The sequence below is a fragment of the Stomoxys calcitrans genome, chromosome 1 (genome assembly GCF_963082655.1).
Source record: "Stomoxys calcitrans chromosome 1, idStoCalc2.1, whole genome shotgun sequence".
Classification (NCBI taxonomy): Eukaryota; Metazoa; Arthropoda; class Insecta; order Diptera; family Muscidae; genus Stomoxys; species Stomoxys calcitrans.
In genome coordinates this window covers 16,879,283-16,906,838 of record NC_081552.1, presented here as the reverse complement: position 1 = coordinate 16,906,838, position 27,556 = coordinate 16,879,283, and positions in this window count along the sequence as shown.

The following is a 27,556-nucleotide window of genomic DNA, read 5'->3' as shown; positions in this document are numbered from 1 at the left end:
AATTGGGTAACCCTTAGAGTTTTTGGAAATTTGTACATTTAGATACCAAAATGGTACGAAATGGGTAAACTTTGTACAGGGCTGATGGATAGAGGTAGAATTTTGACTTAAAGGACATGTGGAGCAAAAGGATGAGGGTGAAAAGAAATAATGGAAAAATAGTACTGGTAACGGGAGAAAACGTACGTTGAGTACCGCCCTTGGTACCATTTGGTTCTTTCTTTACAGATAGAGCTGAAGGTCTGAAATTTGGCATGTAGGTACAACTCGGAAAAATGTGATAGGTGACCTGATCTTTTTACTCTTTGTACATTTTGGTACCATTTGGTACTTTCTGTGCAGACGGAGCTAGAGGTCTGAAATTTGGCGTATAGGTAAATCTTAGAAATATATGATGGGCGACTAAATGATTTTTTCACAATTCTAACATTCTAGTACCAAAATTGGTAATATTTGGTACTTTCTTTACAGATAAAGCTAGAAGTTCGTAATTTGGCATGTAGTTGCAACTAGGAAAAATATGATGGGTGACTATGGTCTTTTTCCTATTCGCACATTTTGGTCCCAATATTGATAACATTTGGTACTTTCTATGCAGACAGAACTAGAAGTCTTAAATTTGGCATATAGGTAAAACTTAGAAATACATGATGGAAGACTAAATGATTTTTTTCAAAATTCGAATATTTTGGTACTAAAATTGGTACTTTTTCTAGAGATAGAGCTAAAAGTCCGTAATTTGGCATGTAGGTACAAGTAGGATATATTGATGATTGACAAAATGATCTATTCAATATTCATAAATTTTGGTACCATTTTGTACTTTCAGTTCAGATGGAGCTTGAGGTCTGAAATTTGGCATATAGGTACAACTAAGATATATATGATGGGTGGATAAATGATCCATTCACCATTCAAACATTTTGGTGCCAAAATTGGTACCATTTGGTACTTTCTTCATAGATGGAGCTAGAGCTCTCTAATTTTACATGCTATTACAATAAAGAAATATATGATTGACGACTAAATGATCAATTAAAAATTCAAACGTTTTGGTACCAAAATTAAGGTCAAATGTGAGATCATGAGTTCAATCCTCTGCGACACCAACGTTTTGAATATTTGTTTTTAAGGGTAATATTTAGTAGAGAAGAGGGACAAAGAAAACCCCGAGAGCAGCATTAAAAAACGAACGAAACAAAGCAGCACGAGTCAAACAAAGAATATAACAACACCACCACCCGGAGCAGAGCATATGCTGCGGCTGTTTAGATGGTTTTTTTTATACCCACCACCGGCGGATGGGGGTATATTCATTTTGTCATTCCGTTTGCAACACATCGAAATATCCACTTCCGACCCTATAAAGTATATATATTCTTGATCAGCGTAAAAATCTAAGACGATCTAGACATGTCCGTCCGTCTGTCTGTTGAAATCACGCTACAGTCTTCAAAAATAGAGATATTGAGCTGAAACTTTGCACAGATTCTTTTTTTGTCCATAAGCAGGTTAAGTTCGAAATCGGACTATATCTTGATATAGCCCCCATATAGACCGATCCGCCGATTTAGGGTCTTAGGCCAATAAAAGCCACATTTATCATCCGAATTTGCTGAAATTTGGGACAGTGAGTTGTGTTATGTCCTTCGATATCCTCCGTCAATTTGGCTCAGATCGGTCCAGATTTGGATATAGCTGCCATATAGACCGATCCTCCGATTTAGGGTCATAGGTCCATAAAAGCCACATTTATTATCCGATTTTGCTGAAATTCCATATAGTGCGTTGTCTAAGGCCCTTCGACATCCTCCGTTAATATGGCTCAGATCGGTTCAGATTTCGATATAGCTGCCATATAGACCGATCCTCCAATTTAGGGTCTTAGGCCCATAAAAGCCACATTTATTATCCGATTTTGCTGAAATTCGGGACAGTGAGTTGCGTTAGGCCCTTCGACATCTTCCGTCAATATGCCTCAGATCGGTTCAGATTTAGATATAGCTGCCATATAGACCGATACTCCAATTTAGGGTCATAGGCCCATAAAAGCCACATTTATTATCCAATTTAGCTGAAATTTGGGACAGTGAGTTGCGTTAGGCCCTTCGACATCCTTCGTCAATTTGGTTTAGATCGTTTCAGATTTGGATATAGCTGCCATATAGACCGATCCTCCGATTTAGGGTCTAAGGCCCATAAAAGCCACATTTATTATCCGATTTTGCTGAAATTTGGTGCCGTGAGTTGTGTTAGGCCCTTCGACATTCTTCGTCAATTTGGCTTAGATCGCGTCAGATTTGGATATAGCTGCCATACAGACCGATCCCCCGGTTTAGGGTCTTAGGCCCACAAAAGCCACATTTATTATCCGATTTTGTTGAAATTCGGGACAGTGAGTTGTGTTAGGCCCTTCGACATCTTTCTTCAATTTGGTCCAGATCGGTTCAGATTTGGATATAGCTGCCATATAGACCGATTTCTTGATTTATGGTTTTGGACCCATAAAATGCTCATTTATTGTCCGATATCGCCGAAATTTGGGACAGCCAGTTATATTAAGCTCCTTGACATACTCCTGCAATATCGCACAGATCGGTCCAGATTTTAATATAGCTGCCATATAGACCGATCTCTCGATTTAAGGTTTTGGGACCATAAAAGAGGCATTTATTGTCCGATTTCGCCGAAATTTGGGACATTGCTTTGTGTTAGGCTCTTCGACAACTTGGCCCAAATCGGTCTAGATTTGGATATATCTGCCATGTAGACCGATATCTCGATTTAAAGTTTTGGCCCCATTAAAGGCGCATTTATAATCCGATTTCACTGAAATTTGACACAGTAACTTATGTTATGCTTTTCGACATTCGTGTCGTACATAGTTCAGATCGGTTTATTTTTAGATATAGCTAGTGTACTTATTAGTATATGGTCCAAATCGGAACTTATTTTGATATAGCTTCTATGGGACATAAGGTATACAAGTTTCACCTGATTTTGATGAAAGATGGTTTATATATATACCCGAGGTGGTAGGTATCCAAAGTTCGGCCCGGCCGAACTTAACGCCTTTTTACTTGTTTAGTCTTGATTATGGATATATTGTTGTTGTTGTTATTGTAGCACTGTGTAGTACACTGAGGCGGCAGCCCTTGCCGATGAAGAAACTCATCGGGTTAATCCGGTACGTACAACCGGCTGCCATGGGAGTGTTGTTATATTGCTGTTGTTGTTATATGTTGAATTTGCAATGAATGCCTTTCAACAAAAAATTTTTACTTTGGGTCATTGAGATTCAAAATAAATTGTTGCAGGAAAATTAACAACTTCTGTAGTTATTTTTTTTTTAGCAAAAGTTGTTGTTTTTCAAAATTATTTGTATCTGTGTACTCATTTGCATTTAATCAGAAAACATTGTGGCAGCAATCACTATGCGTCTGCAGGTCTTAAGCTGCTGCTGGTAAACTCCTTGGCTGCTGATTGTTTCTTGTTCGCAACTACCAACTAGACAAACCTTTTCGATGTTTTCGTTTATAATTAAAATTTGTTGGCTATGTTGCTTTAAGCGATTAAAGCGAACGATTTGAAGAGGCTGGCAGTCACCACTAGCCATCAGGCACTATAAATCTTTGCAAAATTCAAACACATTGCTTAGTGATACTTTGAGGGGGAAAAACCGATAATTAGTGAATGACAGCAAATTTGACGCAATTTGAAAACGTAGGACAAATTAAGTAATAAGTAAATGCGAGCTAAGTTCGGTCGGGCAGAATCTTGGGGACCCACCACAATGGATTCTGCTAAAAGGTTATACAAAATAAATTTAGATGGGCTCAAAATTCTGTCAAACTATCAAAAATTAAAGCTTCTAGGAACTGAACAAGAATGATCGAGAGACCGGTTTAAATGGGAGCTATATTAGGTTATAAACTGATTTGAACCGTATTTGGCACAGTTATTGTAAGTCGTAACCGAACACCGCATGCAAACTTTCAGCCAAATCGGACAAAAGTTAAGGTTTGTTAGGGCTCGAGAAGTCAAATCGGGAGGTCGGTGGGGGCTATATCAGGTTATATACTGATTCGAACCGTACTTGGCACAGTTGTTGGAAGTCATAACAGAAGACTATATGCAAAATTTCATCAAATCGAACCAAAATTGTGGTTTCCAGGGGCTCAAGAAATCAAATCGGGAGATCTGTTTTTATGGGAGCTATATCTAACTCTGAACCGATATGACCCATTTGCTATCCCCAATGACCTACATCGATAGTATCTGTGAAAAATTTCAAGCGCCTAGCTTTACGCGATGGATCGCTATCGTGATTTCGACAGCTCAGAATGTTGAGACGATCAAGAATATAAATACTTTATGGAATCTCAGACGAATATTTCGAGGTGTTACAAACGAAATGACTTAAATAGTATACCCCCATCCCATGGTGGTGGGTATAAAAGTTCAAACTTAATATTTACAACAAAGTTAATGGACATGAGAACTTTGGATAAGGCTGAAGGAGACCCCTGCACGTCTTCGTTAGGCCATCTACTTAGCGGCAGGCTGCTTTTCCACCGAGATCTACCTAATTGCGGAAGCAGCCAGCGTGAAATACCTTACAAAGAGACAAAATTAAGTCCCTGGCTTAGTTCCAAAAACTATTTTGCTTATTAAGAGGCCGAAGATAGATTGTGATAATGTTCAGTTCCCACGGCCGGGTTTAAAACTTAGGGTTTTGTCTATAGCTGTACTGCCTGTACGCAGTGTGACAATCATGACATGGATTCCTACTAAAAGGGCCTGGGTTAAGCCTGGGCCTGGTTAAGCTGTTTACAAAAACGTTGGGTGTGGAAGTTGTTTTCACAAAGCTGTGTGCGCGGCGATATAATTCTGAAGACATCTTTCGACGAAGACTCGCTATCTGTGGAGCAGAGAGTACAGACATAGGGTTGAATTTCGGTTTTGCCATGTCCGACTTCTGGTGCCAAAAAGGTTTAGAGTGAAGACGCTAAAGTAAAGCATATCACTCCGTGTCCGCCTCGATACCACTAATACCTCAGCCGAAATTGCTTAAATCAGTTAGCGTACAAAGCGTACAAAGCGTGCTAAGTTCGGCCGGGCCGAATCTTATATACCCTCCACCATGGATCGCATTTGTCAATTTCTTTTCAAGGCATCTCTTCTTAGGCAAAAAAAGGATAAACGAAAAGACTTGCTCTGCTTTTAGAGCATTATCAAGATATGGTCCGGTTCGGACCACAATTAAATTATACGTTGTAGACCTGTGTAAAATGTCAGCCAATTCGAATAAGAATTGTGCCCCTTGGGGGCTCAAGAAGTAAAATAGAGAGATCGATTTATATGGGAGCTGTATCGGGCTATGGACCGATTCAGACCATAATAAACACGTATGTTGATGGTCATGAAAGAATCCGTCGTACAAAATTTCAGGCAAATCGGATAATAATTGCGACCTCTAGAGGCTCAAGAAGTCAAGATCCCAGATCGGTTTATATGGCAGCTATATCAGGTTCTGAACCGACTTGTACTTTATTTGAAATAGTTGTTGAAAGTAACAATAAAAAACGTCTTGCGAAATTTCAGCCAAATCGGATAGGAATTGCGCCCTCTAGAAGCTCAAGAAGTCAAGACCCAAGATCGGTTTATATGGCAGCTATATCAGGTTATGAACCGATTTGAACCATACTTGGCATAGTTGTTGGATATCATAACAAAACACGTCGTGCAAAATTTCATTCCAATCGGATAAGAATTGCGCACTCTAGAGGCTCAAGAAGCCAAGACCCAAGATCGGTTTATATGGCAGCTACATCAAAACATGGACCGATTTGAACCATACTTGACACAGTTGTTGGATATAATAACAAAACACGTCGTGCAAAATTTCATTCCAATCGGATAAGAATTGCGCACTCTAGAGGCTCAAGAAGTCAAGACCCAAGATCGGTTTATATGGCAGCTATATCAGGTTATGGACCGATTTGAACCATATTTGACACAGTTGTTGGATATCATAACAAAACACGTCGTGCAAAATTTCATCCCAATCGGATAAGAATTGCGCACTCTAGAGGCTCAAGAAGTCAAGACCCAAGATCGGTTTATATGGCAGCTATATCAAAACATGGACCGATATGGCCCATTTCCAATACCAACCGACCTACACTAATAAGAAGTATTTGTGCAAAATTTGAAGCGGCTAGCTTTACTCCTTCGGAAGTTAGCGTGCTTTCGACAGACAGACGGACCGACGGACGGACGGACAGACGGACAGACGGATGGACATGGCTAGATCGACATAAAATATCACGACGATCAAGAATATATATACTTTATGGGGTCTCAGACGAATATTTCGAGTAGTTGCAAACAGAATGACGAAATTAGTATACCCCCCATCTTATGGTGGAGGGTATAAAAACGTGCTAAGTTCGGCCGGACCGAATCTTGGTTACCCACCACCATGGATACCGCTAAAAATTTACCCTTATTAATTCAGTTTGTATTTGAATTATTATTTATAGACCGATTCGTATCATGTGGTGGCATACTATCTGCGCGACTGATTCAATACCAGGGGATAGCTATTTATCGATGGGTTGGATGTCAGATGGCTCTAAATAGGAAAGGGGCACCGAGACAGAAGTCTTCATTGAATTAGGGAATCATATAGGCTATTGGATGGGGGCAGCGTCTTTTAGAACGTGTTCCTAGCTGTTTTGAAGGCACTTGTCACGATATGTGCAAACAATCAGGCTGCTCTGATGGCTTTACCCGTGTGAGGTCTGAGACTGGTTAGAAGTTACAAAGGGCGGCGGGGAACGACGCAACCGACATGCTGGCCAGGAATGGATTCCTGAATAGCGAAGATCGCACAATGGAATCAGTCAACCCTCCCCTGTGCTAGCTTCTTCATAGTGTAAACGCCTGCTACGATGACTGCTCGCATGAGGCCCGGGATAATATTGGGTTTACAGGATGTCAAAGGTTCAGCGGCCAAGTATTTTGAGGAAGCTGAGGAAATATGACTTAGGAGTCCTGACTAGTCATTGCATTAGGAGTCCTGACTAGTCATTGCAACGTCACACAGTGGTATAAAATCGAAAAAATCTAGTAAAAGATATGACGTTTGAGGTGTTAGCGAGATAGTGTGCACAATTTCAATGCCTATATTGCGCCTTTTGGCAGGCTCCAAAATCTTTGGGGCTCCCAAATCTTCGTTTGTGGTTCGGTTTTCCAATCTTTTTTTTTAGCGCTCACAAAATTCTAAGAATTAAACGAATAGGGATATCTAAATATTTATACCCTACACCACCACTGTGGTACAGGGTATTTAGATTTGTGTATTTGTTTGCAACGCTACTAAGGAGAAGACCCTAAACCCATCGATAAGTATACGGATCGGCATAGAATCACTTCCTGATTCGATTTAGCTATGTCTGTCTGTCTGTCCATGTATTCTTGTAATCAAGGTACAAGTAGCATTTGTTGTCCGATTTTCACAAAATTGCATGAGTTTTTTTTTCCAACGTCCCAATATGTGTGTAAAATTTCATTGAAATCGGTCTAGATTTAGATATAGCTCCCATATATATCTTTCATCCGATATGCCCTTTTAAAGCTGTAGGAGCCACAATTTTGGTCCGATCATTTCCAAATTTAGCATTAGATGTTTCGTGTGACGTCTTAATATATGTGCAAAATTTTATCTAAATTGGTTCAGATTTAGATATAGCTCCTATATATAACTTTCATCCGATTTCACCTATTAAGGCTGTAGAAGGCACAATTTTGGTCCGATCTTTACCAAATTTGACACAAAGAGCTTTTTGTGACGTCCCAATATGTGTGAACAATCTCATCAGAATCGGATCAGATTTATATATAGCTCCCATATATATCTTTCATCCGATATGGTCTTTTAAGGCTGTAGAAAGCACAATTTTGGTCCGATCTTTACCAAATTTGGCACGAAGTGCTTTTTTGACGTCCCAGTATTTGTGCACAATTTCATCAGAATGGGATCAGAGTTATATATAGCTCCCATATATATGTTTTATCCGATATGACCTTTTAAAGCTGTATATCCTCAATTTTGGTCCCATCATTTGACGTCGCACTACATGATACAAATTTCATCAAAATTTAACCAGATTTAGTAAAGTTCTTATACATTTTTTTTGGAAATTTGCTAAAAATTTTTCTCGAATTTTTTTACGAAAATCCCCAAAATACCTCTTTCGGATGGTTTCAAAATCGACATTTCTTAGCAAATTTGCTGTGGAGGCTACAAATGTTGTTAGGTGAAAACTATTTTTTGCATTGGGTTTGCGGACATATGGAAAAAAAACATTTGTGGGGTCTGGGCTTTGGAATTTTTTACACTCGATGGGTTTTACGAACTTTTTACTAAAAAAAAGTCCATCTTGTTCCACATTCACATTCTCCACCATAGGATAGGGGTATGCTAACATCGCCATTCCGTTTGTAACACATCGAAATATTAGTCTTAGACCCAATAGAGGATACATCGCAAATGCCTTCATAAATTGCAAAATACGAAGCCAATCTCGACCAAAATTTCAACAAATAAGAATTAAAACTCTAAACCAGTGGAGATATTGTACAACTCAAGCTGACTTTTTTGTATGGATTTTTGAACACTATCCCGTAAAAATCGGACCCCAAATGAAGATTTAGCATCACAAACGATTTTTCGAAATACCGAGGTGACCAAATTTAGGGGCCTGCCAAATGCGCCCAGACAACCTATAGCCTTGACATTTTCAAAACATTCCTTCTCAGCTCTTACCATCCAAAATTTCAAAATGATATCTCTATATCCCATATATCTCATATCATACATCTCATGCAAAATTTTGTTACGATTGGACCAAAACTGTACCTACTACTGCCTTAAAATGCCATATCGGATGAATGTTATTGGGTTGCCCAAAAAGTAATTGCGGATTTTTCATATAGTCGGCGTTGACAAATTTTTTCAACGGCTTATGACTCTGTAATTGCATTCTTTCTTCTGTCAGTTATCAGCTGTTACTTTTAGCTTGCTGTAGAAAAAAAGTGTAAAAAAAGTATATTTGATTAAAGTTCATTCTAAGTTTTATCAAAAATGCATTTACTTTCTTTTAAAAAATTCGCAACTACTTTTTGGGCAACCCAATATATCTATTTTTGATCAGCGTAAAAATCTAAGACGATTTGTCCATATCTGTCCGTTCGTCTGTCTATTGAAATCACGCTACAAATCTGGCCAGATCGGTCCAGATTTGGATATAGCTGCCATATAGACCGATCTCTCGATTTAAGGTTTTGGGGCCACAAAAGGTGCATGTATTGTCGGATGTCGCCGAAATTTCTGATAGTGCGTAAAGTTAATTCCTTCGAAATACTTCTGCGATATGGCACAGATCGGTTCAGATTTGGATATAGCTGTCATATAGACCTATCTCTCGATTTAAGGTTTTTGGCCCATTAAAGGCTCATGTATAGTTCGATGTCGCCGAAATTTGGGATAGTAAATTATATTAGGCCCTTCGACATCCTTCTTCAATTTGGCACCGATTGGTCTAGATTTTAATAAAGCTGCAATACAGACCCATCCGCGGATTTAGGGTCTTAGGTCTATAAAAACCACATTTATTATCCGATTTTTATGAAATTTGGGACAGTGAATTTTTGATAGGCCCTTCGACATCTTTTTTCAATTTGGCCTAGATCGGCTCAGGTTTGGATATATCTGCCATATAGACCGATCACTCGATTTTAGGTCTTGCGCCCATAAAGCTCGCTCTTCAACATCGTTCTTCAATTTGGCCTAGATCGGTCCAGGTTTGGATATAGCTGCCATATAGATCGATCTCTCGATTTAAGGTCTTGCGCCCATAAAGTTTGCATTTATTGTCCGATTTATCCTTAATTTGGGACAATAAGTTGCGACAGGCCCTTCGACATCGTTCTTCAATTTGGCCCAGGTCGGTTCGGATTTAGATAAAGCTGCCATATAGACCGATCTCTCGATTTAAGGTTTTGGGCCCATAAAAGGCGAATTCGAGATGTCTTCGAAATTTCGGACAGTGAGTAAAGTTAAGGCCTTTCAACATACTTCTTCAATATGGCACAGATCGGTTCTGATTTATAAATAGCTGTTATATTGACCGATTCCTCGATTCAAGGTTTTTAGCCCATAAAATGCTGATTTATTGTCCGATGTCGCCGAAATTTAGGAGTGAATTGTGTAAGGCCCTTCGACATCCTCCTTCATCTTAGCCCAGATCTGTTCAAATTTTAATATAGCTGTCATATAGACCGATGTCTCTATTTAAGGTTTTGGGCCCATAAAAGGCTCATTTATTCTCCAATGTCGCCGAAATTTCGAAATTTCGACAGTGAATTGCGTTAAGCCCTTCGACATTTTTCTGTAACTTGGCCCAAAACGGTCCAGATTTGGATATAGCTGTCATATAGACCGATATCTCGATTTTGGTCTAGGCCACATAAAAGACGCATTTATAATCCGGTTCCACTGAAATTTGACACAGTGACTTATGTTAGGCTTTTCGACATCCGTATCGTATATGGTTCAGATCGGTTTATTTTTAGAAATAGCTACTAAAAAGACTAATATTTTGTTATACACAATTGTACAATGATTTGTACTTAATCAATGGTATTTGGTCCAAATCGGAACATATTTCGATATAGCTGCTTTGGGTATGTTTTAATCACCGGATTATGACAAAAGGTGGTTTACAGGTGGTGGGTATCCAAAGTTCAGCCAGGCCTTTTTACTTGTTTGGTTGTCTCTAATATTAAAATGAATTCTTTAAATTTTATGTTGACTTCCATTCGCCATTATATCATCCTTATAAATCATTTTGTAAGAAGTCACGAAGACGAGTACATTGTCAAACAATATTGAAAACTTAGCACTTCCTTCTTTCTTATCTTTGGCCAAGTTGCATAGTAATATGGCAGTCTTATCTCATCGATTAGTTGACAATATCATAATGTTTGTTGCCACAATGCATTGTTGTTACTGAATTGAATTGGTGGGTGGCCTCATCATCTAACGATTAAGAGGGTACATATTAAGCTGAAGTGACACAGTCATAGACATGAATCAATATTCACATGAACCACGTTTCATTATTATCGTTATCAGGCTTAGGTTAGTTGGAAATGAGGGTGCATATATTAATCCGCCCCATGCCGCTATGGACATACACCTAACTCATATGGCGCAGGAGAGTGCTGAATAGGGGGGAAGAGAGAAGAAGCAAATATATTAGCAACACATCCATATATGAATTGCGTGGTGTACATGCAGAGCTCTTATGTTCACGTCTACTCATACCACTGCATACTGTATGTGGTAGTATGACATCCACATATTACTACGAAGAGTGACAAGCTCTTGTGAATACAACTTGCTAAAAATCAAATGACATACTTAAATAACAATTTGCAGATGTGTAAGTAATGACATCTACTAACGGCACGCATACAAATGTTTAACTTTAAGGATATGGGAAGTGTCATACCAAACAAGCGAGAGAAAGCTAAAATCATGCGTAACGACTGTACTATGTTCTACACCCACAATATAAGACAAAATCGGGCATTATCAACTATAAAGTAAAAATACATCTAACCGAAACAATTTAGATGGACTCTGAAAGAGATGTTTGGATACATACCACCGTAGCGCAGATGTTTTCATGCCCTCCTAAGACGCTGAATACCTGGGTTCGAATCCTGTCGCAAACATCAGAAAACAAGTAAAAGCGTGCTAAGTTCGGCCGGGCCGAATCTTATATACCCTCCACCATGGATCGCATTTGTCGAGTTCTTTTCCGGCATCTCTTCTTTGGCAAAAAAAAGGATATAAGAAAAGATTTGCTCTGCTATTAGAGCGATATTAAGATATGGTCCGGCTTGGACCACAATTAAATTATATTTATATTGGAGGCCTGTGTAAAATGTCAGCCAATTCGAATAAGAATTGCGCTCTTTGTGGGCTCAAGAAGTAAAATAGAGAGATCGATTTATATGGGAGCTGTATCGGGCTATAGACCGAGGAGGCTCAAGAAGTCAAGATCCCAGATCGGTTTATATGGCAGCTATATCAGGTTATGGACCGATTTCAACCATACTTGGCACAGTTGTTGGATATAATAACGAAACACGTTGTGCAAAATTTCATTCCAATCGGATAAGAATTGCGCACTCTAGAGGCTCAAGAAGTCAAGACCCCAGATGGGTTTATATGACAGCTATATCAGGTTATGAACCGATTTAAACCATATTTGGCACAGTTGTTGGATATCATAACAAAATACTACGTGCAAAAATTCATTCAAATTGGATAAGAATTGCGCCCTCTAGAGGCTCAAGAAGTCAAGACCCAAGATCGGTTTATATGACAGCTATATAAGGTTATGGACCGATTTGAACCATACTTAACATAGTTGTTGGATATCATAACAAAATACGTCGTGCAAAATTTCATTCCAATCGGATAAGAATTGCGCACTCTAGAGGCTCAAGAAGTCAAGACCCAAGATCGGTTTATATGGCAGCTATATCAGGTTATAAACCGATTTGAACCATAGTTGGCACAGTTGTTGGATATCAAAACAAAACACGTAGTGCAAAATTTCATTCCAATCGGATAAGAATTGCGCACTCTAGAGGCTCAAGAAGTCAAGACCCAAGATCGGTTTATATGGCAGCTATATCAAAACATGGACCAATATGGCCCATTTACAATACTAACTGACCTACACTAATAAAAAGTATTTGTGCAAAATTTCTTGCGGCTAGCTTTACACCTTCGGAAGTTAGCGTGCTTTCGACAGACAGATGGACGGACGGACAGACGGACGGACGGACAGACGGACGGACATGGCTAGATCGACATAAAATTTCACGACGATCAAGAATATATACACTTTATGGGGTCTAAGACGAATATTTCGAGTAGTTACAATCAGAATGACGAAATTATTATACCCCCATCTTATGGTGGAGGGTATAAAAAGCGGTGTAATATCCCCACCTAATGCTGGCAACATTTGTGAGGAACTATGCCATTCAAAACAAGTTAAAAGGCATTAAGTTCGACCAAATTCGGCACGGACATTGAGTGGTCTAATAAATACAAGTCGCTGTTAAATTTTGTAGAACATAATATTAGTCTTTTCGGCTGATATATCCAAATATAGACCGATCTGAACCAAATAGGACACGGATGTCGAAAGTAAGTCACTGGTCAAGACCTAAACCCTCCAATGGTTGAGTCATCCTTATATGAAGTAATGATGACAAAGGATTATATGACAACAATTTTTGTTTTGTTTTGATTTATTATTATTATTTACTAACAATACATGTATAATGAATGTTTGAAAAAAAAATATGTATATATTGGTTGCCCAAAAAGTAATTGCAGATTTTTCATATAGTCGGCGTTGACAAATTTTTTCACAGCTTGTGACTCTGTAATTGCATTCTTTCTTCTGTCAGTTATCAGCTGTTACTTTTAGCTTGCTTTAGAAAAAACGCTTAAAAAAGTATATTTGATTAAAGTTGATTCTAAGTTTTATTAAAAATGCATTTACTTTCTTTTAAAAAATCCGCAATCACTTTTTGGGCAACCCAATATAACATTATTAATTTTTTATGAGTATATGAAAACCAGGAAGGAAAGGAAAAAATCGAGCGGTGCCGACTTTATAATACCCTATATCTAATTCTGAACCAATTTTGATGGACCTCGGCGGATGTTTTCAGATGGGTTACTTAACAATCCGTATCAAATTTCGAACAAGCATGTTCTAACTGTAATAAGTACGGTGGATAAATAACAACATTATTGCAAATTAGCCAAAACCAGACGAACATTTATATGGAAGCTACATCTAAATCTAAATCGATTTTGACCAAACTTCTTAGATAGCGTGGTAGGGATCGAGGAAAGAGTTGTAGACAATTTTGGCCATTAATGCATTTGCCTTTACATCAAATGATTTTATTGTGTTCCGTATCCTTGGATACGAGGTTATGAACATAGTGTTATATCGCTTTCGTTGAAGGCAAATAACGTGCTTTTGACTGGAAAACATCATCTTTTTGGAATTCCCGAGGCACATAAATCTTATTCGAGCGCACTGTTCCAACATATGCGGGTTTCTTCCAGATCAAACCCAAATCGCCAAATACAAAGTTATGAAAAAATTTTCGGCATAAATTGTGAGGCCTGTATTTAAATATCTCTCCGAAAGTTGAAGTACAACATTCTGCCCTTGATATACCTCTCGTGTCTGGTTAGGCAATATCCCAGAGTAAATCATTCCTTTGACAGGTTAAAATGATTTTTAGTCGCATAACCACTTTATTTTACTTAGCAGGCTTCGATGGAATGTATTGTGTGAGGCGGGTGCGGCCTTTTTATGGGAATAACTGCTCGTCAACGGTCACTGCATCATGCGTAGTGTAAGCTGCAGCTAAGTTTGACTGCAACATTTGCCAAATATCATCAATAGTCGCAGTTTAACTGTTGATTAGTCGCTGCTGTCGCGTATTTCCATTTTCGAATCTAAGGCATTATTTTATGCACTTCATACGATATAATGATAATGCAGCTTTATATATTTGACAGCGCGTTGGAAAACATATTTAATTTTTTAACTGGCTCACATAGCCAAAAAAGCATCGAACTCTTTCAAAGTGATTGGTTTCCCTTTCATTATGTTAGTTGGATTTGACAAATTCCATTCAGCGTTCACTTCCCTGCCTTTCCGATTTGATTCGCGTATTATAATCGCCATGTCTTCGGTGATGAGCGAGCGAAATGTGGTGATTCCTACTGGTACCGGAAAACAATCCAAAAGACAGTGCTTTTATTAATGATTGAAATTTCAGTACAAAGATCCCAGCGGAACTTTTCACTCGTTCACATTTCTCAATAGAAACAAAACTATTGATCGGATCGCTTTGAAATATTTTTTAAACGATTCTAGATAAAATTTCCTTGGAATGCATGTGGGGGTCGGGTATACTTCCTATGGACCATCAAGAAGTAATGTCAGTTTAAAAATGGGAAAGGGATTTCAACGGACAGATGGACGGACTTTGCTAGATTTTTACGACGATCAAGAATATATTTACTTTATAGGGTCGCAGATAGATATTTCGATGTGTTGCAAACGGAATGACAAAATGAATATACCATCCCTCGGTGCTGGGTATAAAAATGGCATAACCTCTTGTTTCTCACTATTTTTTGTACCCACCACCATAGGATGGCGGTGAACGTCTGCACATTTTGAGTCGTGCAGACGTTAACCGTGATTTCGTCTGTCGAAATCACGATAGCACAAAATTTGCACAGTACGGTCCACATCGATCTTTATCCTGTTGTTGCTACCATATTAACAGATCACTTAATTATCCTTGTTCGGTTCCTAGACGCTTTTATTTTTGCCTAGTTTGCCAGAAATTTGGTACGTAGAGTAAAATTATGTTTTGCAACTAATTTTATTTTGTGTCTATTTTACGCCCATGGTGGTGGGTTTCAAAGATTAGGCCCGGCCGAACTTAGCAATTTTTGTTTTTAAATCGGAGAATCATAAAAATGTCGTCAACGGATTTTCCAAAGATGATTCCAAATTAGGTACCTTCACTTAATTGTTAGTAAAAATGAAGTAGATAAACCAATTTTTACGGTCAATATCTCATTTAGTTTTAAAGTTATGTGGCTTTTCGTGAAAATTATAATACTTGACACATTAACCGTTTTGGATTTGTATGATTAAAAAATTTTTCACAAAAACATAATTTGGAAATGTTCTGTGAGTGACCTTTTTTAATATTTGAATGGAGTAAACCTTTTTTTGATCATAAGTAGGCAGAAGTTCATTCATTCCTGCAACAGGAAATAATTTTTCAAAAAAAACTATCAAAAAGTAATCACCCTAATATACATTAAAGGTCATACCACAAGTCATCGTAGGAAATCGCTCAAAATTTCAGTAAAATCGTGTAATATTTCACTTTCTATAAGCCCAAGAAAAGTATAATAGAGAGATTGTTTTATATGGGAGCTTTATCTAAATATGTTGATATTAATATAAAGCATAGTAATCCTTCGAAAAATAGAGTGCTATAGACAGACAAACAAACGCATTGACAGACGGATGGACAGACATGATGGCTTGATCTATTTAAAATGTCATGATGAACAAGAATATATATTTCGTTATGGGTTCTTAAATGAAAATTTTGAGGTGAATTTGTTATAAACGGGGGCGATCCCCTCCTTTGGTTCACTATATAAATAGGATAGTAAATTACTAATGAATATCAAAGGTGGTGGGTAATTGAAGTGCAAAGCCGAACTTAATACGATTTTACTTGTTATTTGTTTTAATTTTTATATGGAATCACCCATTTCCTACAAACCAACCTAGCTGGTAAGGCCCACACTTTCCTGCATCCCCTGACAATAAAGTTGACTTAAGTTATTAAGTATGTAACATACATCCCTGAGCATTGAAATCAACATTAACATCAGCAGCAACCTGCTTCATCATCATCATCATCATTTTCATAGCCCACAAATATGGCAAAAGTCAAAGAGCCAAACAAAACCCCATCATGCTTACCAAGATGATGCTTAGTAATGATGTCGCAGTAATAGCTGATGCTGAAGCAGATGATGATGATGAAGATAATGCTAAGTGGCAATGCCATTGTTGTTGGAGAGCCAGAGCGACGGCGATGATGATGAATTTTTAGCTTTTGAACCTTCAGTTCCCTATCTAACATTGTTGTAGTCAACAATGGCACTCCTTAAACTCTACTAAGTGCTCGCATAATATTGAAAGATATTACACCAATAGCAACACCAAGCCATACCGCTGCAGCACATTCATACTCACATTTACATTCACATCTACAGAGAAATGGTAAAATTTTTGGATTATAAATGTCAGACACATGTTTAGAGAAATAAATTGATACCACAAATGTCGGATGGTAAGTGCTGACGATGACGACAACGACTAGTCACAAGATTCACAGGATATATCCAGTCAATTCATTCATACACCGCCCTATGGAGTACCTGCCTTTAGGGGTCTAATGTCAGCCTTCAACAGCCGTAATAGCAGTATCAATGAACATTTGATACAGGAAGTTGCTTGCAGCCTAAACCATGAATCATGATGAACATTACAAAAGCGCTTGCTATTGCCTATGGAGGACTTTCCTTCCCCCACTTTCCCTCTTCCATGTTTGGTTAAATGCATCTCTAGATATGCCTCTCTGTAAATGTATGCCTTATATTTAGCTATTCAATGACTCATTTTGTTTAAGTGGCAATATTTTTAGGGTTGTTTCCACAGTGATTTGAGTGCATTCCCTAAATAGTTTCCGAACGATTAAACTAATGATGCCTATGTCGATTGACAATAACAATAACTTATATATAGTTAAGATGAGTATATTGCATATTGATGAAATAATCAGAGTTTGATAGGCTACTAACTGCCTAAACAATTATTTAACAAGTAAAAGCGTGCTTGTTCGGCCGGGTCGAAGCATGAGAACCCACCACCATGGATTCTGCTGAAAATTTCTACAAACTAATGGTGAACGCCATACATATATTCTACATACGAAACTTCTGTCAAACCAACAAAAATTAAAGCTTCAAGGAACCGAACCAGTATAATCGAAACACTACGTGCTCAATTTCAGCTAAATCGGACAAAAATTGCTCCTTGTAAGGGCTTAAGATGTCAAGTCGGGAGATCGGTTTGTAAGGGAGCTATATCAGGTTATAGGGAGATTTAGACTTGGTAATGTTGTTGAAAATCATACGTGCAAAATTTCAGACAAATCGGACGAAAAGTGCGGCTTGTAAGGACTCAAGAAGTCAAAGATAGATAGATTAATATGGCACCTATGACAGGTTATTAACCGATTAGGACATTACTAAGTTCAGTTATTGAAAGTCATAGCAGAATACTACATGCAAATTTTCAGCCAAATCAGACTAAAACAAGTAAAAGCGTGCTAAGTTCGTCCGGGCCGAATCTTATATACCCTCCACCATGGATCGCATTTGTCGAGTTCTTTTCCCGGCATCTCTTTTTAGGCCAAAAAGGATATAAGAAAAGAGTTGCTCTGCTATTAAAACGATATCAAGATATGGTCCGGTTCGGACCACAATTAAATTATATGTTGGAGACCTGTGTAAAATTTCAGCCAATTCGTATAAGAATTGCGCCCATTGGGGCTCACGAAGTAAAATAGAGAGAACGATTTATATGAGATCTGTATCGGGTTATAGACCGATTCAGACCATAATAAACACGTTTGTTGATGGTCATGAGAGGATCGGTCGTACAAAATTTCAGGCATATGGGATAATAACTGCGACCTCTAGGGGTCAAACAGTCAAGATCCCAGATCGGTTTATATGGCAGCTATATCAGGTTATGAACCGATTTGATCCTTATTTGACACAGTTGTTGAAAGTAAAAATAAAATACGTCATGCAAAATTTCAGCCAAATCGGATAGAAATTGCGCCCTCTAGAAGCTCAAGAAGTCAAATTCCCAGATCTGTTTATATGACAGCTATATCAGGTTATGGACCGATTTCAACCATACTTGGCACAGTTGTTGCATATCATAACGAAATACTTCGCGCAAAAATTCATTCAAATCGGATAAGAATTGTGCCCTCTAGAGGCTCAAGAAATCAAGACCCAAGATCGGTTTATATGACAGCTATATAAGGTTATGGACCGATTTAAACCATACTTGGCACAGTTGTTGGATATTATAACAAAACACGTCGTGCAAAACTCCATTCCAATCGGATAAGAATTGCGCCCTCTAGAGGCTCAAGAAGTCAAGACCCAATATCGGTTTATATGGCAGCTGTATCCGGTTATGGACCGATTTGAACCATACTTGTAACAGTAGTTGGATATAATAACAAAACACGTGGTGCAAAATTTCATTTCAATCGGATAAGAATTGCGCACTCTAGAGGCTCAAGAAGTCAAGACCCAAGATCGGTTTATATGGCAGCTATATCAGGTTACGGACCGATTTGAACCATACTTGGCACAGTTGTTGGATATTATAACAAAACACGTCGTGCAAAACTCCATTCCAATCGGATAAGAATTGCGCCCTCTAGAGGCTCAAGAAGTCAAGACCCAATATCGGTTTATATGGCAGCTGTATCCGGTTATGGACCGATTTGAACCATACTTGTAACAGTAGTTGGATATAATAACAAAACACGTGGTGCAAAATTTCATTTCAATCGGATAAGAATTGCGCACTCTAGAGGCTCAAGAAGTCAAGACCCAAGATCGGTTTATATGGCAGCTATATCAGGTTATGGACCGATTTGAACCATACTTGGCACAGTTGTTGGATATCATAACAAAACACGTCGTGCAAAATTCCATTCCAATCGGATAAGAATTGCGCCCTCCAGAGGCTCAAGAAGTCAAGACCCAAGATCGGTTTATATGGCAGCTATATCAGGTTATGGACCGATTTGAACCATACTTGGCACAGTTGTTGGATATCATAACAAAACACGTCGTGCAAAATTTTATTCCAATCGGATAAGAATTGCGCACTCTAGAGGCTCAAGAAGTCAAGACCCCAGATCGGTTTATATGGCAGCTATATCAGGTTATGGACCGATTTGAACCATACTTGGCACAGTTGTTGGATATCATAACAAAACACGTCGTGCCAAATTTCATTCCAATCGGATAAGAATTGCGCACTCTAGAGGCTCAAGAAGTCAAGACCCAAGATCGGTTTATATGGCAGCTATATCAGGTTATCAACCGATTTGAACCATACTTGGCACAGTTGTTGGATATTATAGCAAAACACGTCGTGAAAATTTTCATTCCAATCGGATAAGAATTGCGCACTCTAGAGGCTCACGAAGTCAAGACCCAAGATCGGTTTATATGGCAGCTATATCAAAACATGAACCGATATGGCCCATTTACAATACCAACAGACCTACACTCATAAGAAGTATTTGTGCAAAATTTCAAGCGGCTAGCTTTACTCCTTCGGAAGTTAGCGTGCTTTCGACAGACAGACGGGCGGACGGACGGACGGACAGACGGACGGACATGGCTAGATCGACATAAAATTTCACGACGATCAAGAATATATATACTTTATGGGGTCTCAGACGAATATTTCGAGTAGTTACAAACAGAATGACGAAATTAGTATACCCCTATCTTATGGTGGAGGGTATCATTAAGGCTTGTAAGGGATCAAGAAGTCAAATCGGGAGATCGGTTTATATGGGACATGAATCAGTGTTTAGACCGATTTGGACCGTACTAAGCATAGTTGTTGGAAATCAGAACAGAAAACTATGAGCAAAATCTTAGCAAAATCGGATGAAAACTGCGGCTTCCACAGGCTCAAGAAATCAAGTCGGGAGATCGGTTTATATGGCAGCTATATCAAAATCTGGACCGATCTGGACCAAATTGACGAAGGATATCAAAGGATCTAACACAACTCACTGTCCCAAGTTTCAGTAAGATCGGATAATAAATGTAGCTTTTATGGGCCTTAGACCCTAAATCGGAGGATCGGTCTATATGGCAGCTATATCCAAATCTGAGCCGATCTGAGCCAAATTGACGAGAAAGGTCGAAGGGCCTAACACAACTCACTGCCCCAAATTTCACCAAAATCGGATAATAAATGTGGCTTTTATGGGCCTAAGACCCTAAATCGGAAGATCGGTCTATATGGGGGCTATATCAAGATATAGTCCATCTTCGAACTTAATCTGCTTATGGCCAAAAAAAGAATCTGTGTAAAGTTTCAGCTCAATAACGTGATTTCAACAGACAGACGGGCGGACATGGCTAGATCGTCTTAGATTTTTAAGCTGATCAAGAATATGTATACTTTATAGGGTCAGAAATGGATATTTCGATGTGTTGCAAATGACAAAAATTAATATACCCCCATCCTTCGGTGGTGGGTATACTTTCTGTATCGACTTGGCCACGTCCGTCTGCCCGTCAATATATTCTTGTGATTGTCATCAAAATTGTTTCAGCACAATGGTTAATTTAAAATAATACAATAAGAGTGTGCTATTCTAAAAACCAAAATTTTATCATACCCTACACCACTGCAGTGGTGTATCAATATCCCTATATATTGATACAAACCCCAATACTTTTAAAGCAAAAACTCAAATTATTTCTGTGCCTAAACATTTACCTGTTTTTTGATGCCTACGGCACATCTACTCGTATGATGGATGGATTCTCAATAAGATCCTTGCATCTCTTTACAGGGTGATCCTGGGACAGCTTTAAAATTATTTTGCGCCTGTCATTACGCACTGAGTTCCATGGCTCTTCCACAATTGGGGTTTGGTTCTCTGTAACATAATTTCAATGTCTCCCCATAAACGTAAAATGTGATTGACGGCAGTAGACTGAGCAGGTCAGAGCTTATCTTGAACCCCATTGACCTGAAAGCACGCCTGGCCAATTTACTAAATAGTATTGGGTTGCCTAAAAAGTAAATGCGGATTTTTTAAAACAAAGTAAATGCATTTTTAATAAAACTTAGAATGAAATTTAATCAAATATATAATTGCCATTTTGTTCGATAACCTTTTGCCATCTTCCTGGCAAATTTAGTATTCCACGCTCATAGAACTTCTGGCCTTTATCTGCAAAAAACTGAACCAAGTGCGATTTTATAGCCTCATCATTGCCGAAAGTTTTACCATTTAAGGAGTTCTGCAAAGATCGAAATAAATGGTAGTCTGATGGTGCAAGGTCAGGGCTATATGGTGGATGCATCAAAAGTTCCCAGCCAAGCTCACTCAGTTTTTGGCGAGTGACCAAAGATGTGTGCGGTCTAGCGTTGTCCTGGTGGAATATGACACCTTTACGATTGACCAATTCTGGTCGCTTTTCCCTGATGGCTGTATTCAATTTGTCCAATTGTTGACAGTAAACATCCGAATTAATCGTTTGGTTCCTTGGAAGCAGCTCAAAATATACCACACCCTTCCAATCCCACTAAACAGACAGCTCAACCTTCTTTTGGTGGATATCAGCCTTTGAAGTGGTTTGAGCTGGTTCACCATGCTGGGACCATGATCGTCTTCGACTAACGTTGTTGTAAACAATCCATTTTTTATCTCCAGTTATGATTCGTTCTAAAAACGGATCGAATTCATTGCGTTTAAGGTGCATATCACAAGCGTTGATTCGGTTTGTTAAATGAATTTCTCTCAATACATGTGGTACCCATATTAAAATTGACGCCAAACAAACCAATGTAAACAAAATTTCCCGCACTTTTTTCCTAAAGCAAGCTAAAAATAACAGCTGATAACTGACAGAAGAAAGAATGCAATTACAGAGTCACAAGCCGTTGAAAAAATTTGTCAACGTCGACTATATTACTACTATATTACCGACAATTTCTTTTTGGGCAACCCAATAGATGAAAATTGAGACCTGCACATGGACATACAGCAGACATAGCTAAATTAAATCAGACAAGTAAAAACGTGCTAAGTTCGGCCGGGCCGAATCCTATATACCCTCCACCATGGATCGCATTTGTCGAGTTGTTTTCCCGGCATCTCTTCTTGGGCAAAAAAAAAGGTTAAAAAAAATGATTTGGACTGCTATTAGAGCGATATCAAGATATGGTCTGGTTCGGACCACAATTTAATTATATGTCGGAGACCTGTGTAATTCGAATAAGAATTGCGCCCTTTGGGGGCTCAAGAAGTAAAATAGAGAGATCGATTTATTTGGGAGCTGTATCAGGCTATAGACACGTATGTTGATGGTCATGAAAGGATCCGTCGTACAAAAATGCATTCAAATCGGATAAGAATTGCGCACTCTAGAGGCTCAAGAAGCCAAGACCCAAGATCGGTTTATATGGCAGCTATATCAGGTTATGGACCGATTTGAACCATACTTGGCACAGTTGTTGGATATCATAACGAAACACGTCGTGCAAAATTTCATTCGAATCGGATGAGAATTGCATACTCTAGAGGCTCAAGAAGTCAAGACCCAAGATCGGCTTATATGACAGCTATATCAGGTTATGGACCGATTTGAAGTATACTTGGCACAGTTGTTGAATATCATAGCGCAATACGTCGTGCAAAATTTCATTCCAATCGGATAAGAAATGCGCCCTCTAGAGGCTCAAGAAGTCAAGACCCACGATCGGTTTATATGACAGCTATATCAAAACATGGGCCAATATGGCCCAGTTACAATCCCAACTGACCTACACTAATAAGAAGTATTTGTGCACAATTTCAAGCGGCTAGCTTTACTCCTTCGAAAGTTAGCGTGCTTTCGACAGACAGACGGACGGACGGACGGACAGACGGACGGACATGGCTAGATCGACATAAAATGTCACGACGATCAAGAATATATATACTTTATGGGGTCTCAGACGAATATTTCGAGTAGTTACAAACAGAATGAGGAAATAAGTATACCCCCATCCTATGGTGGAGGGTATACAAATTATTGCGAGTCGATCCGTAAACTTTTCAATGGATCAATTTTACAAATAAATTCAATAAATTATAATATCCTGCACTACAGTAGTGGGTTTGGGGTGAATTCATATCAATACCATTTTAAATATCATCCCAAAAAAACCAGTTAATTACATTTACGCAATCTTCGACTGCCTTCACTTTTCGTTACCTTCCCTTAAGGGCCCCCTTTAATAATATGACAAATGCACATTTTACCACATTAGCCAAAAGTAGTAGCCATCAACACGTAAAGGGTGATAATTTGTTTCATATACTTAAGCAATTCCTGTTTTGTTCCTCACAATTTACTTTTTGACTAAATGTGGCTGTTTTCCAGGTACAACTGCTCATATCAGAGTGGGTCATTGTTCTTAGGCAAGGTCCAATTTAGTCCCAAATCAAATGTTAGACTAGCATTGACCTTCGTGTTATGCCCCCCACACACACATACACACAAAATAATTCCAAAAATATTGTAAAGAGCCTAGCCGGCCGACACATGCTGCTAAAGTTTATAGGAAGCTATCTTTTGCCTTTTTCGTTACTCTTGGCAAATATATGTCCTTCAAGATATCCTTTACACAGAAAACTCGGCTTATTCGTATTCGCCAAAGGTTTTTGGTGTGTGCTTCACACAAAGCACGTGCTTTGGCTTTTTATCATTTTGGAGGAGTTGATACTTTTTTTTAGTCTTGGGTTGCTTTTCTTCGTCTTCCTTTCCTTAGCAAAAAGCAGCACGAAACAGGGCGCATGGCACTTGTACAAAAATTTCATCTTTGTTGTTGTTGCTGCTGCTTTTGCTGTTTCGTAAGCCTTTTTGAGCTTAAGTTCAGACTACACGTATTTCATGCTTACCCAAGTCTAGTCTCCCACCCATTAATGTTTTGGCTAACTTTGGATCTTAAACTTTGCCTCTTGATGGGGCATCCTTATATAGAATGAAAGCACAAACGAACGAACGCATGTAGCAAGACATTGCCATTGCCATTGCCAGTGCCTTTGCTATGGCCTTACATACACATATTCATCATCATCAATGAGCAGTTTGTTATGAAATTATATTTGTTTGCACGACTGCTTTAAGTGCTGATTCAAGGAGTCAGAAAGGAAAAAAAAGTTTCTTTGGAAAGTGGAGAAAGTATTAAAGTGTAATCTAAACTTGGTATAAAATCCCAAAAACTTAGTTCAAAGACGGTATACAAACAGAAGTATAAATAAAAAATTACACATTAAAGCTGTTGTAAGTAGTCATAACAGAAAACAGGCTCAAATAAACTTAAAGAGTAAGCATTGCTGGCAAAAATATATAAATGTTTGCCTTAAAGTATGCTTTAAATTATTTTTACTCTCTTGCACACACACACACCCACAAAGCCTAGATATGTGCTTGTGCTTTTGCTTGTTTCTGGGCTTTTGGTTTTGTTTTAGGGGAAATTCCGATGATGAGAATGCTTTAAAATTATGGTAAATGTCTGGCATTCCTCTTCACATGAAGAGTCCTTGCCTTTGTCCTTTTAAAGTCTGTTATAAATTATGAAAAATAATGTCTCTCATTTGAGAAAATGTCCCAGACTTTGCAGAAGTCGTTATTGAAATATGTCTGTGACCTTTTGTGCTCCAGAGCCTTTTTATACATCACTGGATGTGACCATACAAAAAAGTTTTGTTTAAAAAATATTCAGATTTTGCCATAGCCCCATCATAGCATTGGTATTTGGTTGGGCCGCTCAATTTAAAGTCTTAAAATAGGCACATCTAAGTTGGGCACTTACCATACTTATGGGGATCATTATCTTGGTATACAAACGGCTTTGATTTAAGTTATCTACAAAGTTTTCAATTTAAGTGTTGAGCAAAATGTTTCTTGAAATGTATAATTAAAGCGCCTAAAGTTGTCCTTTAAATATAGTGTAATTGATTTAAAATATATAGAGATTATGAAGGCAAAACTCGAGCTTGTCAAACAGTCATTTATGGAACAATTGGCTTGATTTTTATACCCTCCACCATAAGATGGGGGGTATACTAATTTCGTCATTCTGTTTGTAACTACTCGAAATATTCGTCTGAGACCCCATAAAGTATATATATTCTTGATCGTCGTGACATTTTATGTCGATCTAGCCATGTCCGTCCGTCTGTCCGTCCGTCCATCTGTCTGTCGAAAGCACGCTAACTACCGAAGGAGTAAAGCTAGCCGCTTGAAATTTTGCACAAATACCTAGCACAAATACTAGGTCGGTTGGTATTGTAAATGGGCCATATCGGTCCATGTTTTGATATAGCTGCCATATAAACCGATCTTGGGTCTTGACATCTTGAGCCTCTAGAGTGTCCATTTTTTATCCGATTGGGATGAAATTTTGCACGACGTGTTTTGTTATGATATCCAACAACTGTGCCTAGTATGGTTCAAATCGGTTCATAACCTGATATAGCTGCCACATAAACCGATCTGGGGTCTTGACTTCTTGAGCCTCTAGAGGGCGCAATTCCTATCCGATTTGAATGAATTTTTGCACGTAGTATTTTGTTATGATATCCAACAACTGTGCTTAGTATGGTTCAAATCGGTTCATAACCTGATATAGCTGCCATATAAACCGATCTGGGGTCTTGACTTCTTGAGCCTCTAGAGGGCGCAATTCCTATCCGATTGGAATGAAATTTTGCACGACGTGTTTCGTTATTATATCCAACAACTGTGCTTAGTATAGTTCAAATCGGTTCATAACCTAATATAGCTGTCATATAAACCGATCTGGGGTCTTGACTTCTTGAGCTTCTAGATTGCGCAATTCTTATCCAATGTGAATGAATTTTGGCAAGTAGTGTTTTGTTATGATATCCAACAAATGTGCCAAGTATGGTTAAAATCGGTTCATAACTTGATTTAGCTGCCATATAAACCGATCTGGGATCTTGACTTCTTGAGCCTCTAGAGGTCGCAATTATTATCCGATTTGCCTGAAATTTTGTACGACGGATTCTTTCATGACCATCAACATACGTGTTTATTATGGTCTGAATCGGTCCATAGCCCGATACAGCTCCCATATAAATCGATCTCTCTATTTTACTTTTTGAGCTCACAAAGAGCGCAATTCTTATTCGAATTGGCTTGACACAGGTCTCCAACATATAATTTGATTGTATTATTGGTAGTAAAACAACACCGTATGGTACAAAAACAGTACCGAACACCGGGGTTTTAATACCAATCTGTAATTGGTTTAAGCATCAGGCATTAAGATCGGCCGGGCCGAACTTTGGATACCCACCACCTCGGGTATATATGTAAAGTCCCTTTCCTCACAATCCGGTGAAAATTGGATAACTAATGCACCCATATTCGGCACGGACATTGAGTGGTCTAATAAATATAAGTCACTGTTTAATTTTGTACAACAAATATTGGTCTTTTTGGCAGCTATATCCAAATATAAACCGATCTGAAACAAGACTTTAAATCGAGAGATCGTTCTATATGGCACCTATAACCAAATCTGGACCGATCTAGACCAAATTAAACAAAGATAACATTATCATCCTTTTTTATTATGACTCCAGCAAATTTTGTAATAAATACAGCTTTTATGGATTCCAGACCCGTCTATATGGCAGCTATATCTGAATATAGTCCGATCTGAACCATATTAGGGTCGGATATCACTGTTTTAAATTTCAGCGAAATCGGGTAATAAATAAAGCTTTTATGGGCTTCAGACCCTTTATCGGGAGATCGGTCTATATAGCAGCTATATTCAAATAAGGTCCGATTTTTTCCATTAAAGAGCTTAGCGTACATAAAATAGTTGCATCTGTGCAACTTCAAATTTCAGCTCAATATCTCAACTTTTGAAGGCTGTAGAGTGATTCCAACAGT